The 18,230-nt window shown below is 36.7% G+C and overlaps 1 protein-coding gene across 1 annotated transcript in view; it reads left to right on the top strand.

Annotated features, from left to right (window-relative positions):
• The first annotated feature begins 3,530 nt into the window (after positions 1–3,530).
• L3MBTL4 (L3MBTL histone methyl-lysine binding protein 4) overlaps positions 3,531–18,230 on the top strand; it is a 489,530-nt gene continuing 474,830 nt past the window's right edge. Inside the window, exon 1 of the mRNA XM_031946621.1 lies at positions 3,531–3,661. The gene's annotated coding sequence lies outside the window, so the exon portion shown is untranslated. The remainder of the gene's footprint in view (positions 3,662–18,230) is intronic.

Below are 18,230 nucleotides of genomic sequence, written 5' to 3'. Positions count from 1 at the left end.
CTTCTGTGCTCTCATCTACATTGATTGCCTCTCAGATAATTTTAATATTATACAATTGAACTTATTTTTAAGCTATTAAACCAAATTCCATAGATCACTTATGCATTAAAGAAAAAAATCAAATCGTTAGTGGTAGAGTATGTGAAGAGGAGTATAGGGGAAGAAGGATGGAAGGGTAGAGAAGGTACTAGGTTATAAAAGAGTTTTATATGTCAAGTAGTTTTTATCTGAACTTGATGGTGATAGTGAGCCACTGAAACTTATTGAATGGGAAAAGTGTGACATGATTAGATCTACCTTTAGAAAAAATCATCTTGACATCTGGCTGGAAGCATCACAGAAGTTGGGAGAGGCTTCAAAGAAACTAGTTTGAAGTTTATTTTAGTAGTCCACACCAGAAAGTCACAGGTGGATTTCAACTGTATGCATGGAGAGATGCTGTGAAAATAGAAATGACAGATTAGATATGTGAAGTGGTAGTCAATGAATAACATTGAGACTTGCTTGATGTGTTGGTTACTTTTGCGGAATTGTTTCTTCATTCTTTTTAATTCTTTGTTAAAGGAATGGAGATAGTGGATTGGCAGGCAGTATATTGGAAAATGAAGGTGATGTAAAAATAAAATGTATCAATAAAAATTATATAAAAACCTGAGTATGTATACATCTATCTTTTTCACTAGTATGTCTGACTATCTTACTATTTTTAAAAATTGTTTCCTAATGTTTTCTGTACCTCCCCCTTAACTAGGCATAATATTTACATGATGTTTGAAGATATTTATATAAATTTGAGTAGTTTTATGTATGAAACTGGGTTTTGATTAGAACAAATTAGTGAATCTCATAGTCAGATTATTTGAATTTGAACCATTCAAATAACATATAATACATAAATATGGCAATTGATTCTAGTCAATGTATATATGCAATGTAAAAAATTTAAGATTTTAATCTATCTCCTAACATATGGCAAAGGATAATAAATATATTTCTAATTCTAACTTGTTACCAGGAAAAGAAGTGGTTAAAGAAAGCAAGGTCTTAAAAATTACTGAATGTCACACCTTTAACATTATGGTTAAAAATGTCATTATTATCTTTTAAAATATCATAGAAGCATAGACAGAGTTATCTTCTCTTTTTAAAAAATCTTCATACATATTGGTAGATTTGCAGGCTTTCACTAAATGTAGTTGGATGACCTGCAGTGTTATTTAAAATCATCAGTGTTAGGGACAGCTAGTTGGTGTAGTGCACCAGCCCTGAAGTCAGGATGACCTGAGTTCAAATATGGCCTCAGTCACTTAATACTTCCTGACTGTGTGACCCTAGGCAAGTCAGTAAACCCCAATTGACTCAGTCAAAAAAAAAAATCAGTGTTTAAATGTGATATTGTTGGTCTTTATTTTATATGTGTGTGTGTGCGTATGTGTGTGCATACACACATATATAGTTTAACTGTCTGCTAAAAATAACCTGAAAACTAGTCTTTGAAAGCAGCTTTTATCACCCCTGCTTTCTTATTTGATAATCAAAGAACTGGGAAGCAAATAGACGGTTGGTGCCTTTAAGAACATGAAGATTTTGGGACTGAAAAACAAGGACAGGTTTTAATTTAAAATCTTCTGAGTAGCTGTTGTTCTGTCATGTCCTACTCCACATGATCACATGGACCAAGTCACATCAATGCTTAACAAAGAGTTTTCTTGGCCTTTGCCAAGACCATTGGAATGGTTTACCATTTTCTTCTCTTGCTCATTTTACAGATGAGGAAATTGAGGGAAACAAGGTTAAGTGATTTACCCAGGTCTCATAGTAAGTAAGTGTCTGAGGCTGGATTGGAATGTAAACTTTCCTAGATTCCAGGTCAAATTCTATCCATTAAGTCACTTTCCTGCCTCCTTCTCAGTGATATCCGCCCCCCCCCCCCTCCCCAAAGTTAGGTGATCCTTAGACACTAAATCCAGGTTGAGTTTTTCTTCTTAGAAATGCAAGTTATGGAAGGCACCTTTTCTCCCAATAAGCATGTTTCATTCCCATTTTAAAAAAAATTGTTGATCAATGTATCCACCTTTGATTATTTCTTTCAAAACATCAGAATATTTAGTTTGTATCCTCAGCTCCAGTTTTAATATGCAATTGAACTTACTTTTAAAGCTATTAAACCAACTTCCATAGAACACTTATGTGTATTAAGGAAAACAAATGGGGGGAAAAGGGGAAAAAAAGTAAAATGGGAGGACTGGAAAAGAGACCATTTTTAAAAATTATTTTTACGTAAATAGGAAGTCAGTCAAATATAATAGAGCATAAGGTCGAGAATCATTGGAAGTATGTCATTGATCTTTTTGCACAGTGGATAGAGCAATGGTTCTGGACTCAGGACTTCAAATCTAGCCTCTGTCACTTCCTAGCTGTCTCAACTTCCTCATCTGTAAAATGGTAATATTAATAGCAGTTTTTGCTTCCCAGTTATTGTGAAAATCAAATGAGATAATTGTAAAGCACTTATCATATATATTAGCTATCATTATTATTTTATTCCCTCCTGATTTATTATCTTTACCACACCTGTATAATATTGGACAAGTTACTTTTGTCTCAATTTCCTCATCTGCAAAATGGGTGTACTAATGACATCTGCCTTCTAGGGCTGTTGTGAAGGTCAAATGAGATATTTTTAAAGCTTAGCACAGTGGCTGGCACACAGAAACCGCTATATACATATTAGCTATTAATAGCTTAACTTCTATCTGCTTCTATTTCTTCAACTGTAAAATGGAGATAATATTCCCAAGATTATTATGAGGATTAAATGAAATCACTGGAAAGTGCTGAGCACATTGCAGGAGTTCTATGGATATTAGGTATTTTTATCATTGATTAATCCCTCTTATTATTTTTAAATCTTGATTTACTGACCATCTTCCCTTCCTACATATTCCTTTCTATTGGGCCCTTCCCCTCTTTCTGCAAATACAGGCAGGTCTCCATTATGTTAAATTAACCAAAAAAATCGTGTTTGACGCTTTCCCCTACTTTAATCCCCCGTTCCTGCTTCTCTTGGTCCCTCTACCTTGAATACTCGGAAAGTCATCTAGCTAGTCCTTTGTCTTCTCCTCCCCGCTTCCTTTTCCCGACTCTTTCCTGCACGCTTTCAAACAATCATCTGTCCCCCAAGGAATTTGAAGGTTTGGGGACCAGGGGTAGGTAGCGGTGTCTGATCCCACGAGCTCAAAGCAGGAGTAGAAGTCAGCGGAGAACGTACCCAGGGGCCCGCGGGACCGCACTCCGGGGGTGCGCGCATCCGAGCGGAGTTGGAGGAGAGAGTGCAGAGAACGCTAGGCCGGGGGAAAGGGTCTCTTTCTATCCCACCTGCTCCGCAGAGAACGCACAAGCCTTAGAAAAGCACTGGGCTACACTAGGGAAAAGGAAAACGAGAAGGGAGTCAGGTGCAAGATATCCTTCGGCCTCCCGCAGAGAGAGGCGGGAGCATGCGCGCCAGGAGTGAGCGAGGGGGCGGCTCCCCACCCTCCCCTCCCCCTCTGCCCCTTCCCCACCCCGGGACTCTGGTTTGGCTGCATTGGCTAACGCAGTCCCAGCTGCTCCTCAGGTCGCGGCCCCGCCCGGCTTGTCACGGAGCCCGGCGCTGCTGGGGGTAAGGAGGACGTTTGCTCTAGAGCCATGTGGGATGGTCCCGAGGGCGCGTGTGCGAGAGCCGGGGCCCTCGGGGGAGGAGGGGGTGAGAAGGGAGGGTCAGGGAACCCGGGGAGGTCCGGGCCGAAGAGGAGGTGGAGGAAGGCGAGTGCCCCGCGAGGTGCGTGCGTGGCGTGTGGCTCGGCAAATCCGCAGGGTTGGGGGTCGGGGTGGGGGGAGCAGTGATAGGAGTTAATTTTATCCCATCCCTTTCCTCTTTTTCTTTCTCTTTCGGAGGACGCCGGACGTATTGCTGTGGCCACCCCGCACGCACGCCTGGGGCGCTTGGCTGTCCCTACTTTGCTTGCACTTTGGACGGGGCGCAACAGCACCAGCATCCGTGGGTGCCTCCCGCGGGCGTGGGGGAACTTTGGGGGGCCAGGGAACCTGCAGACTGCCTCTACCGCGATCACATGCGTGTGCAGTAGTCGATACAGCCCTAGCATTGTCGGGGCGGGTAGGATATTGGGGAAAACGGGGAGACCGACCTTTTTTGGGGGGGGAAGGAGCATGGGAGGATCCTCTGCGATCTAGAATGACCTTATATTCCCGGGACTTTGCGCCACTAGTGCCTTTTGTTTACCCACGAGGTTGTCCGAGTGTCTGCTCCTGCTTCTTTGCCCCCTCCTCTTGGCACTAGAATTGCTCCGGGGTCGCTCGGTCCCGGGAAGACCCTCTTGCTGATCATGCCTCATCTCGCCCTCTTCTTCCTCTCCTAACTTGTTTGACGTCCTTTGGTAGCTGAGACCGTGCTCAGAAGTTGCCCTCCTCTTCCTCTCCTAGCTTTACTTTGGCCTCTTCTGGTGGTTGAGTTTAAGGGAGCGACTCAGAGGACAGATGTTCTGAAAATCATTTTTCACTTTCTGTTTCCTTTGGGGGAAAAACCCTTTCTGATGGAGACGCTTGTTATTCCCTCCATCACCCGTGGCTTCCTCCATTGTTGGCTAGGGTGAGATAAGTAAAATCTAATTCTGGAAGAAGGAGGAAGATCTTGGAAGGAGGTTTTGCAGGAAACAGTGCTTGTAGCATCTACTGTGTCTGAAAACTCCCTCAAATAAGTCCCATGACCGCCCCTTTTTGTCACTGGGATCGTCTCATCCTGTTCTTTATGACTGTTTATTTTTTACTTCATAAAACTTGGTGAAGAAAAAATTCCCCTACTTTCCCCTTCTTCCCATTCCCCAAAGAGAAGCACTTGTAATTCTTATTATGTATCAAATATCTGGTAAAATCAGTGCCTGGTTATTTAATCAATAACCAAAGATTGGTGACTTCAGTGTTTGGTAATTCAATCAATAATCAAAGGTTTGGTGAAGTTAGTGTCTGGTAATTCCATCTGTAATCAGAGTATTGGCTTTGACCTATCCTGAGCCTTATAATTTAAATGCAGAGGTATTGTCTGTTTTTAGGACTTCTTGGTCCTTGATCATTTGTTTTTACTTAGATAATGGTCAGAATCTTTGCCACAATTCATTTACAGTTTGTTGCTTTAACACAACAAAAGTCTAATCTTCTAATTTTACAGATAAGGAAACTGAGTCTGGGAGAGAAATGACATGCCCAAGATCTCAGAGTTAGTGAGTTTTAGAGCTGACAGAATCCAGATATCCAGAATATTCTTTTCCCTATGTGTACTGCTTTCTAAGGAATGTACTGTAAACTCAGCATAAAATGCAAATTGAAACCAACAAGCCTTAGTTTTGATTAATCATATGATTTCTCTGAGTCTATTTAGCAACTTTTCTTCCCAAGTGAATTTTTAAAAAAATGTTTTTACTATCTTTTGATTTTTACATTGTTTTACTTGTGCAATCTCTCTTTCCCCTATCCATGGAGCCAAGAGCCCTTGTGAGATCTAATTAAAAGGAAAAGAAAAAGGAGAAAAGCTTATCAGTAAAACCAGCCAAAGCATTAAATCATTTCTAACAGAATATACAGTATTCCAACATCACAATCCCTCACTTGCAAAAGAAGGAAGGGAAAGGTTTTTCCTCAGCTTATCTAGGATTAATCTTGGTCATATTGCAACATTTAGTTTTTTTTTTTTTTTTGCTTGTTTGTTTTTTGTGGTGGTTGTTTCCGTTTATGTAGTTGTCATCTTGTATGTTGTTTTCCAAGTTTTATGTCTTACACTCTGTATTAATTCATCTGTGTCTCCCCATTTAGAAGTGGGTTGATAGGATCTTTTCTCTTTTTTCAGATGAGGAAACAGGCCCAGACCTGGGAGTTTTTGACCTAAAGTCATGTAAGCTATAAGTATCTGAGAATTTGAACTCAAGTCTTCTGAGTCTAAATGGAATACTCTTTCTATCATATTGCGCTGCTAAGTGTTGTAATGCATAGAGTACTGGACTGGAGTCAGGAAGACCTAACTTCAAATCCAGCCTCAGACAGTTGCTAGTTATATGATCTTTGGCAAGTCATTTTAACTCTATTTGCCTCAGTTTCCTCATTTGTAAAATGAACTGGAAAAGGAAATGGGAATCTACTCCACTAATTTTACCAAGAAAACCCCAAATGAAGTCACAGTTGCAAACTACTGAACAACAATATGCTTTTTCCTTCTTTGGATACAGATACAATGTTTATGCCTCACAAATTCATATTCATAGTATCTTTAAAGCAGGAGAAAGATTTCTGAGAGGAGGGATTTACAAGGTACACAAGTATTTGGACAGACAGAAAGCGTTGACTGTTTTGGACAGGGGCATCCCCTAAGAGTTAATATTTATTAATGAATAATTATGTAATCATATGTAATAATAAACACATATGTAATAATTATTTTTAAAATTTAATAATTGTGTGTGTGTGTGCGTGTGTGTGTGCAAATAGGAGTTGCTATAGTGCTATAGAGACACTCATTTTCATAGGAACAAAACTTAATAAAGAAAGCTGGAGACTTGGTGGTAGAATTAGGGTAGAAAAAGAGGTGGGAAGGATGAATGTGGCTGGTTGTACTTTGGCTTTTGATCTTATGGGGATGTCATAATGGACTAGGAGGTATTGTGGGTTTTGGTTATGATGTATTCAATGTGAAGTAACATTGTGTTCAGTTATATTGAGGATGTTTTTATATTAGACTTTTGATGCCGGAGAGCTGGCAGAAACAAGAGCTTGAGAATGTTAATTAAGCAGTGACAGTTAATGAGTTCCAATTTCAGGTATCATGTTTGTATGTAGCATTTCAAAATGATTCACTGTGTTACTGTTTTGACTTTTGGAATTCTGAAACTGGTTGGTTGATTGTGTCCTTCATAATTGAAAAGGACCAAAATACATCAATATGTCAGAATCAATATACAGTGTGTTTGTAGCTGATTAGACTAATACTAGCTTGGAAAGCTCTATCACAGATTGGGCATACATAGTCCATATAAATTTTTGGGAGGGAAATGTCTCTAAAATTTTCACATCTCTTGTTACTTTTGAGCTACTGCAGTTCTGCTTTGCTCATAAAGTACAGCGCCTTCTTTGATGAGGGCATGCCATACTGGGCTGTCCCCTGTCTCACAATTGACACCAAAGTTCTTTAGAGAGACCTTGAGAATGTCCTTGTATTTCTTCCATATGAATGCTTTCCTTGTGTGAGTTATCCTAAAAAATAATATTTTAGGCAAATGTATATTTGATATTCAAACACTGTGGCCAGCAAATCAGAATTAATGCTCTCTGCAGTTGGTTTTGAATGCTTTGCAGTTCAGCTCCAGAGAGGACCAAAGTGGATATTGGATTCTGAAATTATTTGCTTCTTTTCCTACTATCTAAATTCACTACCTTTCCTGGATTTTTCCTTTTCTTCCACCTAGAGGTGACTAAATAGAGGTATTTCTCAAATTCAAATCCTGTCCCTTTTTTTTTTTTTAACATTCTCTTTCTTGTGTAGTATTCATTTCACACATCTCTCCTTATATTTTATATAATTTTAACTCCAGGTTCTCTCCTTGAGCTTCTAATCTCTATTTCAAACTACCTACTGGACAACTATAGTTGAAAGCATGTAAAATCCAATTTGTCCAAAACTGAATTCATTATCTCTTGTCCCCCAACCTGCTTCTCTCTCTAACTGCTTTTTTGTCCTGATTTTCCTATTTTCTTTGAAGGGTACAATACACCATTCTCCTCCCAATCACTCAAGCTGGAGACCTTGGAGTTGCTTCTGACATCTCCTTTCCACCCACATTCAGTTATTTCTCCAATCCTTTTGATTGGATTTGGTCTGCAATATCTCAAGCATCACTGCCCCCTCCTTTCCTTTCCTCCAGCCACTGTGAACAAGGTTATTGCTGTGGACTCCTAAGTGGTTGTCATGCCGCCAGTCTTATTGTTCCAAACTCTCCTACACATGACTTTGCCAGATTAATTTTCCTGAAGCACAACTCTGTATGTCCTGCTCAGAATCCATAAGCCATGTTTTGCTTATGGGATGAAGTCCAGCTTGTTAAAAAAAAAAATAAGGCAATAGATTGTAAATAGATAATAATATAGAGACACTACAATAGATAGTAAAAGGGATTTAGAAGTGATCTAATCCTGTCTCCTTTGGTTTTGTAGATGGGGAAACTGAGGCCTAGGGAAGTTAAAATGACTTTTCTAAGTTTATATAACTTATAAGTGGCTGAGCCAAGATTCAGAGAAATTTATTTTCTTTCCAAATCCATTTTTTCTTTTCAGTTCACCATGATGGATTTCAGGATCCTTCAAAATCTTCTTCTTATGGGATGCTAAATAAGACTAGATCTCTTCAAATCCCTTGGGCCACAGTTGCCCATCTGTAAAATGGGGATAATAATACCTCATTTCCCAGGGTTGTAATGAAATCAAATGTGTGTCTATCTGTCTATGTATAATTTCTTGTGTCTGGAATGTCTCCCTCCTTCCATCTCCTTTTCCACATCTACCTGTAGAAATTCTATCAATTTTTTTTTTTGTATTTCAAATGCCACCTTTCCAGTTTAGCCACAATTAGGGAGTACAAAGAAAAGGAGGCTGTGAAGGAGAAATTTGAAAGGAAGATGTTAAATCCAGGGAGAGGATGGTTTTAATAAGAAGCTAGTTTTGTTTTAGCAGTGTCAAAGGCAGCACTGCTCAAAGACCATGAGATTTGACTAGAATTCAGTACAGGAGGAGGGAAACTTAACAGTTCCTTGTTTTAAGGCACTTGCATAATATGGAAGTAGAGCTATGCAGTTAGAACATTGGGGATATTTGAGTTTAAATCCTGCCAAAGAAACTGACTAGATATGTGAATATTTAACTTTTGGGTCAGTTTGTTCATACATAAAATGAAATTAATAGCACCACCTCCCAAAATTATTGTGAGGATAAAATGAGATAATATTGGCAAAGTGATTTATAAACCTTAGAACTATTATCATTCTTATCATTATTGTAATTACTGGATAGAGTTGAGTTCTGGCGAAAAGATCACATTTGAAATGTAGCAACCAAAGACCATCATATATAGAAAAGGAGTTTATGGCAATATAAATATTAAGTTTATCATTTATTTGTTAAATGAATTAAATGGCCCAAATATTACCCTATAGGCAATATGGGTTACCTTTGGGTTAATTGTAGAGAATTGGTTTGTTTTTAGGCAGGACTATTGTTCTTGGTTTCTGGTAAAGTTAATGGCTCTAATTGTTTTGAATGGTCATTTGAAACAATATATCTGCAAATAGTAGAGTCTATCTGCAATTGGGCATATGACCTACCTAAACAAATACACACACACACACACACACACACACAAACTGAAATATATGGCAACTGGCTTTAACAGAATTTATACCTTTTCCATGTGGGTTTAATGTTTATTAGAAGTTTCAAATGGACTTTGAGAGTAGTGTTATTTGTGGGATCATGTGGCAAATACAAGAATTTATGCATGTTCATAATTTTAAATGCAAATACAGTAGGTTCTTAAAAAAACAACTATTCTGAAAGGCTAGCATTCTTGATTGTTTAAAACAATTTTTTAAAAAGAATGTCGGTATTGATTCCTTGTTTTTAATCTATCTTCTTCATCCCCAAGGAACGGATTTTGCCATGGTCCCTCAGCCTATAGCAAGAGGCATTTATTTATTGCATTTAGAACAGCTTTGATCCATTCTGAGTTCCATCTTCACTAGCGAAGTGTGAAACTGGCTTCAGTGTTTAGCTGTTAATTATAGATTTCAGGGAAAATGATATTTTTAAAAAATCAGATTTGGTCCTTTATGATACAATAATCCAAGATGTATTTGAAGAAAGGTTTGTTTTACTTTTGTGTAAATTATTAATATACCCAATAGATCTTGTTCTATAGTTACTTTTTTTAGAGGGGTGCAATCTACTAACCTAGTTCACAGAATGTTTTATAGATTTTAGAATGAAAGGTAACTGTAGCATTGTAGCAGATCTATTATCTATGCTAGAATAGAGCCTAGATGGAACTAGAAAGGGCCTATGTAATTTAGACAGCTAGATGGTGCAGGGGCCCAAATTTTGGACTTGATTTAGAAAGATCCTGAGTTCCAATTCTCCTTATTAGCTGCAACTTTCTCAGTTTCAGTGGAGTCCTGGTTTCCTCATCTGTAAAATGGGAAGCAAGCCAGTCAGCCTTTATGAATATACATTCTCAGCTGTGAAATGGAATTAACCCACTTTCTAGGAATTAGGATGAACATTAATTGAAATAGTATAGGTAAAACAAAACAAAACAAAAAAAAAACACTTTTAAACCCCAGCTGTATACCCCTTATTAATTTCCCTATTCTTTGCACTTGTCAGCCTTGAATTGTTAATGATGCTGTTTCAACATTTTTATACACCTGATATGTGGAAATGGTTGAGAACAAAGCTCTCTTTTGCTCCTTAGGCTCATTAAGTTAGTTGTGCTTTTTATTCCCATAAAATATGCTGTGAATGTTTTCTGGGCAGCAGTTTAATAACTTTCAAATAGGCCTGGAAAATTTGAGATTTGTTTCCCTTTTGCAGATGGCTATTGCAACAAACTTCAGTTTTAGTTTTCAGAATTAAATGGAGGCAAAGAAGTTTGTGTGATTTCTGCTAATTGCCAAAGCCAGAGAAACAGACTTACTAGTTGCTAAAGACTTCAGTAAGGAAGGTTGTGGGATTTTGTAAACCATTTAAAACAGCAGCTGTTAAACTGGCATCTCCCTTGTGGATTCTGTATAAACTGAAGGAAGTGTGTCTAGTTCCAGCTGGTGCTGTCTTTGTATGAGGGACTCTGCCCATCCATTATTTTGCAGTCAGTCACTGGTAATCTTGAGGGTTTAGGAATTTTCTCTTGTTTGATTTTTGTACCTGGAATGAGGACAAGGAGAATGTCACTGCAATCATTTTTTAAAAAAGAATTTCAATCTTCATTGTCCAAAATAAATAATGCTCTTTGCTATGGCCGGTGAAGAAAAATAATGGTAACCTGGCAGATATAGTTTATTCATTAGTCTTCCAGTATGATTAAAGGAGTCATTAATGCATGGTTTAGTGGAAAATGTTTGCTTGGTATTTTCCTGCAGTTGGGTTATTTCTTTTTTTTTATGTTTCTGGAGGCTTTTTAGTTCAAAGGAAACTTTGGCTCTGACTACAGGATAAGACCCTTAAATAATAAAAGGCTAACATTTATATATAGCAAGGTTTGTAAAGCTCTTTACATATATTCTCATATTTGAGTTTTTTTTTAGTCTCTCTTGATATTTTCTTCCAAAGGAAGCAACATGATGGCTTGAGATTTAAACTTTTTCTTTACTCCATATTTAGAATTGTTAGAGCTAAAAGGGACTATAGATACATTATCTACCTGAATGTAATTTTCACTCCCTTTTCAATTTTACCGAAGAAGAAAATGGGAGCCCAGAAATATTAAAATCACTTATTCAAGACAATATAGTGAGTATATAAAAGAAGTGAAATTTTTCATATTAAGAGGCCTCTTGGTGATTAGAAATTCTCTGTTAAAATAGTGGGTTTTTTAACTCTTGTCAGAAAGTACTTTGTATCAGAAATGTTACACATTGGGCCAGTCCATTGTGGCTTGTAACATTAACTTCCAAGTGCAGCCTGAAGCAGATTTGAATATAGCTGAAAAATATTCAACTTTAGTAAAAAATAAAACATTGTTAATATTTATATATGGTTTCTAAGTCAATACACAGCCTGAAGGGATCATTGTGTAAAATTTAGTGACCTCCATGTCTACTTGAATTTGACACTATTGCCTTCTTATGAGAATTATAGTTGAAACTTTTACCAAACAGCAATATTATACAATAATCAATTCTGATTGATGTGACTTTTTCCAAGAATGAGATGATTCAGGACAATTCCAATGGCCTTGTAATGAAGAGAGCCTTCTACACCCAGAGAGAGGACGTTGGGGACTGAATATGGATCACAACATAGCATTTTCACTTTTTTGTTGTTGTTTGCTTGCATTTTGTTTTCTTACTTGTTTCTTTCCTTTTTGATCTGAATTTTTTTGTGTGCAGCAAGATAATTATATAAATGTTTACATATATTGGGTTTAACGCATTTTAACATGTATAACATATATTGAATTACTTGCTGTTTTGGAGAGGGGGTGGAGGGAAGGAGAGAAAAATTTGGAACACAAGGTTTTGCAAGGGTCAACGCTGAAAAATTATGCATATGTTTTGAAAATAAAAAGCTTTAATAAAAAAAAAGGAAAAAAAAACTTTTTGCCAAGACTTAAGCAGTTGGGTGGTACAGTGGATAGAGCCATAGACCTGTAGTTAGGAAGACTTGAATTCAACTTTGCTATGGGACCATAAAAAATCATTTACCCTGTTTGCTTCAGTTTTTTCAACCGTAAAATGGCATATATAATAACACTTACTTATAATAATAATTTGCTGTTGTCTCTCCCTGGAAGAGGAGGTTTGTACTTCTTCTCCAAGTCATTTTACAGATCAGGAAACTGAGGCAAACAGGGTTAAGTGACTTGTCCAGGATCACATAGATAGTAAGTGTTTGAAGCCAGATTTGAACTTGGAAAGATGAATCTTCCTGACTCCAGGCCCAGAATTCTATCCACTTCTTCCCTAGCTGTCCAAGAGTCAGAACTGAGTTGAAAAGAGGTCTTAGAAATTACTAGTTCATTTAATTTCTATTTGTCTAATTCACTAGAAATGGAAATTCTTCCTGTGTTTCCAGTGAGATTTCCCTCACTCCCCATTCTGAGAGGTGTCATAAATTAAAATTCCAGTTCTCCAGGTAAAATTTTTTTTGGGGGGCAATCCTCTGCTTTTAACTCTCATTGTAACTGTATACTATAAGGGCCTGTCTCTTGTTGTTCAACTTTTCTAAGAAAATAACTGCTTGGTAAACTTTTTGTTCAGAAAAAAAGTGACTTTGGATAGAATGCTGGGTCTGAGTTCAAGTTTGACCTTAAGATAATATCTGTGATCCTGGGCAAACCGCTTAAATTTTTGCCTCAGATTCCTCAAATGTAAAATAGGGATAATAGCAACACCTACTTTTAAGATTGATATAAGAATCAAATAAGATACTATTTGTAAAGTGCACTGTACCTGGCTGTTACTGTGGTTAAGGGCCAGTGCAGCTTGAAGAAATGAGCCTAGGATGGGCTTCATGACCCCATTGGAACATTGTTCCGAATACCTTTGTCAAGTTTATAAATGATATTCATTGTTACTGTGTTACACACAGGAATTTAAAGGAAAAGATTGGTTAAATCATTTGTCCAAGGTCATAAAGCAAATGAGTGGCAATTTTCAGGGCCACCTAAATGCCAATGTTTAGTTTTTTAACAGCCTTTGCAAGCTATTTAGAAGCCAAAATTTTCAGCTGTAAGAAAAATCCCAACTTTTTAATCCCCCCTTAATCTTGTGGGGAATGGAGTACTACGGTGCTACAGTAAATGATAAATTTGCTCATTGTAGAAAAACTTGGATGAAATAATGAAGAGCAAAATCAAGAGAACGTTGCATAAGTTAACAGCAATACTGTTTTAAAAATAACTTTGAGCGACTAATTCATTATAAGTATTATAAATACCCAAACTAACTACAAAGGATCTGTGGAAGAAGATGCTATCTGCATCCAGAAAAAGAACTGATAAATAGAAGTAAGTATAGAATGTTTTTATCTTTATTACATGTGTGTGTGTACATATACACATACATACATATTTGTGCCTAATAGCCATCTTGAGGGAGGGCAAGGAGGAAGCAGAGAATTTTTTTAAAAAAGAAAAAAAAAAGAAATTTATATACTTTACCATATATTTAAAAGGAATAACAAGTTGTTCACAATAGATGTGGCAGCTCTGTGCATTCAAATTTTTAAAATTCTACTGTATTATGGAGATGCTTATTATTTCATAAATTAAAAGAAAGATACAGTGAATACATTAACAAATGGGGGAGGAGAGGTAAGGAAGGCCTTTTGAAAGCAATTGCTTGGACTGGAGCCAGGGATTCTGAGAATCTCTTGCCTTTTTGGTTGAGGTTGCTATATCCCTCTTTATTTTCAAGGCTAATCCCTTCACCTATGGCCTTGATACATTAATTATCTCCTTTTCTCTTTCATACATATATAATCTCTTTTCCCTCACTAGCTCATTCTTTTGTTTGGATGTTTCTAGTCTCCTCTGCAAACACAGACAAGCTTTGCTTTCTGTCCCTTCAAGTTCCCATTTTTCTTTTCCATTTCACCATCAGAATTCTTGGAAAAAGTCTCTTATTCAACTTCCTTTCCTTCCACTTTCACCTTATTTCCTTAAAATCTAGTTTTGTTTCTTTTTTTGTTGATCTACTATCCTTGGATGGTATCCATTCCCATATTGTTTTTTTTTTTCTCTAAATTCCTTCCTTGACAATATTCATCAATATCAATTCTGTTTTCTGTTGTCCTGCCCATCACCTTAGGCCAGACCCCTGTTGGCTAGATTTCTCCTTAAAATCTTCTGGCTCCTCAAAATCAAGTTTCCCAAACTACATTTAATGCATTAACTTCCAGAATCCTTTATGATTTCATTATTTCTGTCATTGGCATTCATTTGAAACTATTTATTGTTTTTTATTGTTCTTTCTCTCATCTCATTTCTAATCAGTTGCTAATTTCTATTGATTCTAACCCACATAGTTTCTCCTCCCATCTCTCACCTTTTGGTGCCATTATCCCATGATGTACTCTTTTTTTTTTATTAAAGCTTTTTATTTTCAAAATATATGCATGAATACTTTTTCAACATTAACCCTTGCAAAATTTTGTTTTCCAATTTCCCCCTTTCCTAAATGGTAAGTAATCCAATATATATGTTAAACATGTTAAAATATATGTTAAATCCAATATCTGTATGTATATTTATACAATTAATTTGCTGCACAAAAAAATGCAATCAAAAAGGAAAAAAATGAGAAAGAAAATAAAATGCAAGTAAACAGCAACCAAAAGAGTGAAAATGTTATGTTGTGATCCATACTTGTTATCACAGACTTCCTCTGGATGTAATATGACTCTCTTTATCACAAGATATTTCATTGGAACTGATCTGAATCATTTCATTGTTGAAAAGAGCCACGTCCCTCAGAATTCATCATCATATAATCTTCTTGTCCTATACAATGATCTGGTTCTCTTCATTTCACTTAGCATCAGTTCATGTAAGTCTCTGTGATATTCTCTTAATACTACCCACTTGTACACAGTAAGTGTTGAATAAATATTTGTTGTATAATTCCAGCAATTGATAACTGTGTTCACAATGGTGGCTACTTATTGATTGTATGATTCCAAGAATTCAAAAACATTGAGATAGTAGATTCTTAGTAAATACTTATTGATTGTATGATTCCTAAAATCCATAACTTTTCTCCACTTCTGTTCTCTGATGGTATATTCTCTGAAGAGCCACTAGATTAATCTTCCTTATAGACATTTGATCATGGACAGAGTGCTGCTTAGTATCTTATTATTTTATGTAATAAGAGTTCTAACTCTGGAATATAAGGCTCAGGAAGAATAGATTACAGGATTTGGAACCAGAGAGTTCTGGATTTTGATGTTGGCTCTACTACCCATGAATCAATTACATTTAAAAGCTTAAAAGATATAAAAAAGAGGCAAAAGATACTCTCTGTCCTAAAAGAACTTATAGTTTATTGGGGAAGACAACATGCAAACAGATACATAAAAGCAGGCCATATACTGGGTAATTGAGAAAGTACAGAATTAAGCACCAGAATTAAGGGAGTTTAGGGAAGTCTTGTAAAAGATGGAATTTTAGTTGAGACTTAATGGACCCTAAAGAGGTAAGTAGACAATGCAGAGGAAGGAGAATGTGCCAGACATGGGATACTGATTTGCTCATGGAATGGGTTATAGGTCTAGTACCACTGAATTGAAGAATATGTGTAACGGAGCTGAGTGTTAGAAAATTGGAAAGATACATGTGAGGGGGGGAATGTGTTGGTTATGAAGGGTTTTGAATACCAAACAGAACATTTTGTATTTGATCCTGGTGGCAACAGGGAGTCATTAGTGGTTATTGGGTGGGAAATGTATGACATGATTATATTCATCCTTTAGGAAAATCACTCTAGTGAATAAGGATTCTGTTACTGACCTTGACTTTCTTTAAGTAGCAACTAAAATCCCACTTTCTAAATGGCACCATTGTGTATAGAATGCTAGACCTGGAGCCAGAAAGACTCATTTTCCTGAGTTAAAAATAGGGCTTCAAACACTTCCTAGCTGTGTCACCCTGGGCAAGTCACTTAACTCTGACTCTGTTTTCTTTTCTTTTCTTCATTTTTTTAAAATTAAAGCTTTTTATTTTCAAAACACATGCATGGATATATATATATATATATATTTACCATTGATCCTTGCAAAACCTTGTATTCCAAATTTTCCTCTCCTTTCCCCCACTCCCTCCTATAGGTGGCAAGTAATCCAATATATGTTAAATCCAATATATGTACACATATTTATACAATTATCATGCTGCGCAAGAAAAATCAGATCAAAAAGGAAGAAAAATGAGAAAGAAAACAAAATGTAAGTAAACAACCACCAAAAGAATGAAAAGCGAACAACTAAAAGAATGAAAATGCTATGTTATTCCCATAGTCCTCTCTTGGGTGTAGATGGCTCTTTTGATCACAAGACCATTGGAACTGGCCTGAATCATCTCACTGTTAGAGGGCCACATCCATCAGAACTGATCATTGTATAATCTTATTGTTGTGTATAATGATCTCCTGGTCCTGCTCATTTCACTCAGCATCAGTTCAGGTAAGTCTCTCCAGCCCTCTCTGAAATCATCCTGCTGGTCATTTCTTACAGAACAATAATATTCCATAGCATTCATATACTAGCTTATTCAACCATTTGCCAATTGATGGACATTCATTCAGTTTCCAGTTTCTTGCCACTACAAAAAGGACTGCCATAAACATTTTTGCACATGTGGGCCGCTTTCCCTCCTTTAACATTTCTTTGTGATACAAGCCCAGTAGAAACACTGCTGGGTCAAAGGATATGAACATTTTGATAGCCCTTTGGGCATAGTTCCAAATTGTTCTTCAGAATGGCTGGATCCGTTCACAGTCCCACCAATGATGTATTAGTTTGACTCAGTTTTCCCATCTGGAAAACAAGCTGGAGAAGAAAATGGCAAATCACTTCAGTATCTTTGCCAAGAAAGCCCAAAATTGGATCATGAAGAGTCTGACAAGATTGAACTAAGTCCTGAAAGAAGTAGACAAGATGGTCTGGAAGTTTCCTTCCAGCTTTGTATCCTGCTCTGTTGTTGCTATTTCTCTTGGCTAAACTGCCACTTCTCATCTGTGCCTGATGAGAATTTATCTTCCTTGAGGACTCAGACCACATGATAGTTTTTCTGCAAAGTCTTCTCTTATCATCTTATTAATAAGTTGTGAGGTGGAAATTGAGCAAAAGAGGGAGCATAGTCTTAGCATAAACTAATGCCAAACAAATTCTTTTTTTTTTAACTTAAATTTTAAATTTATGGAATAAAGCAAGCATTTTCATAAGATAACACAACAAAAATGATGGTTGTGTGCAAAATTACAAATCAACTGTATACAACTTGCTATTTTTAAAAAATATATAACAAAATTATCCTGTAAATTTTTTTCTTCCCTTTCCCCACATTGCTATTATTAGACACAAATTAGTGATTATTTATAGATATAATTTTATTCCTTACATACTTCTGTTTATCAGTTCTTTCTCTGGATGCAATAACATTTTCATATTTAAGTTCTTAGTTGCTAATGACTTATGCCTTTTCCCGTCTCTTGGCGTTTTCCTGAACTTGTTTCAGATTAAAATCAAGTCCCATTGAGCTTTGGGCCAAATATTTACTCTTAGACTCAATATCTGATTCATTGCCCTTCTGGACCAGTTGTGTTTGTAAACACCTTTGGAATTCAAGATGGGCCTGTAGTCTGGAAGATTCGAATTCTGATCTATATCCAAAGACTTTTACTAGCTGTGTTACCTTGGCCAAGTCA

This window comes from Sarcophilus harrisii, chromosome 1 (assembly GCF_902635505.1).
Source record: "Sarcophilus harrisii chromosome 1, mSarHar1.11, whole genome shotgun sequence".
Lineage (NCBI taxonomy): Eukaryota > Metazoa > Chordata > Mammalia > Dasyuromorphia > Dasyuridae > Sarcophilus > Sarcophilus harrisii.
Note: the sequence above shows the minus strand (reverse complement) of the source record. Positions and strands in the feature narration are given on the sequence as shown.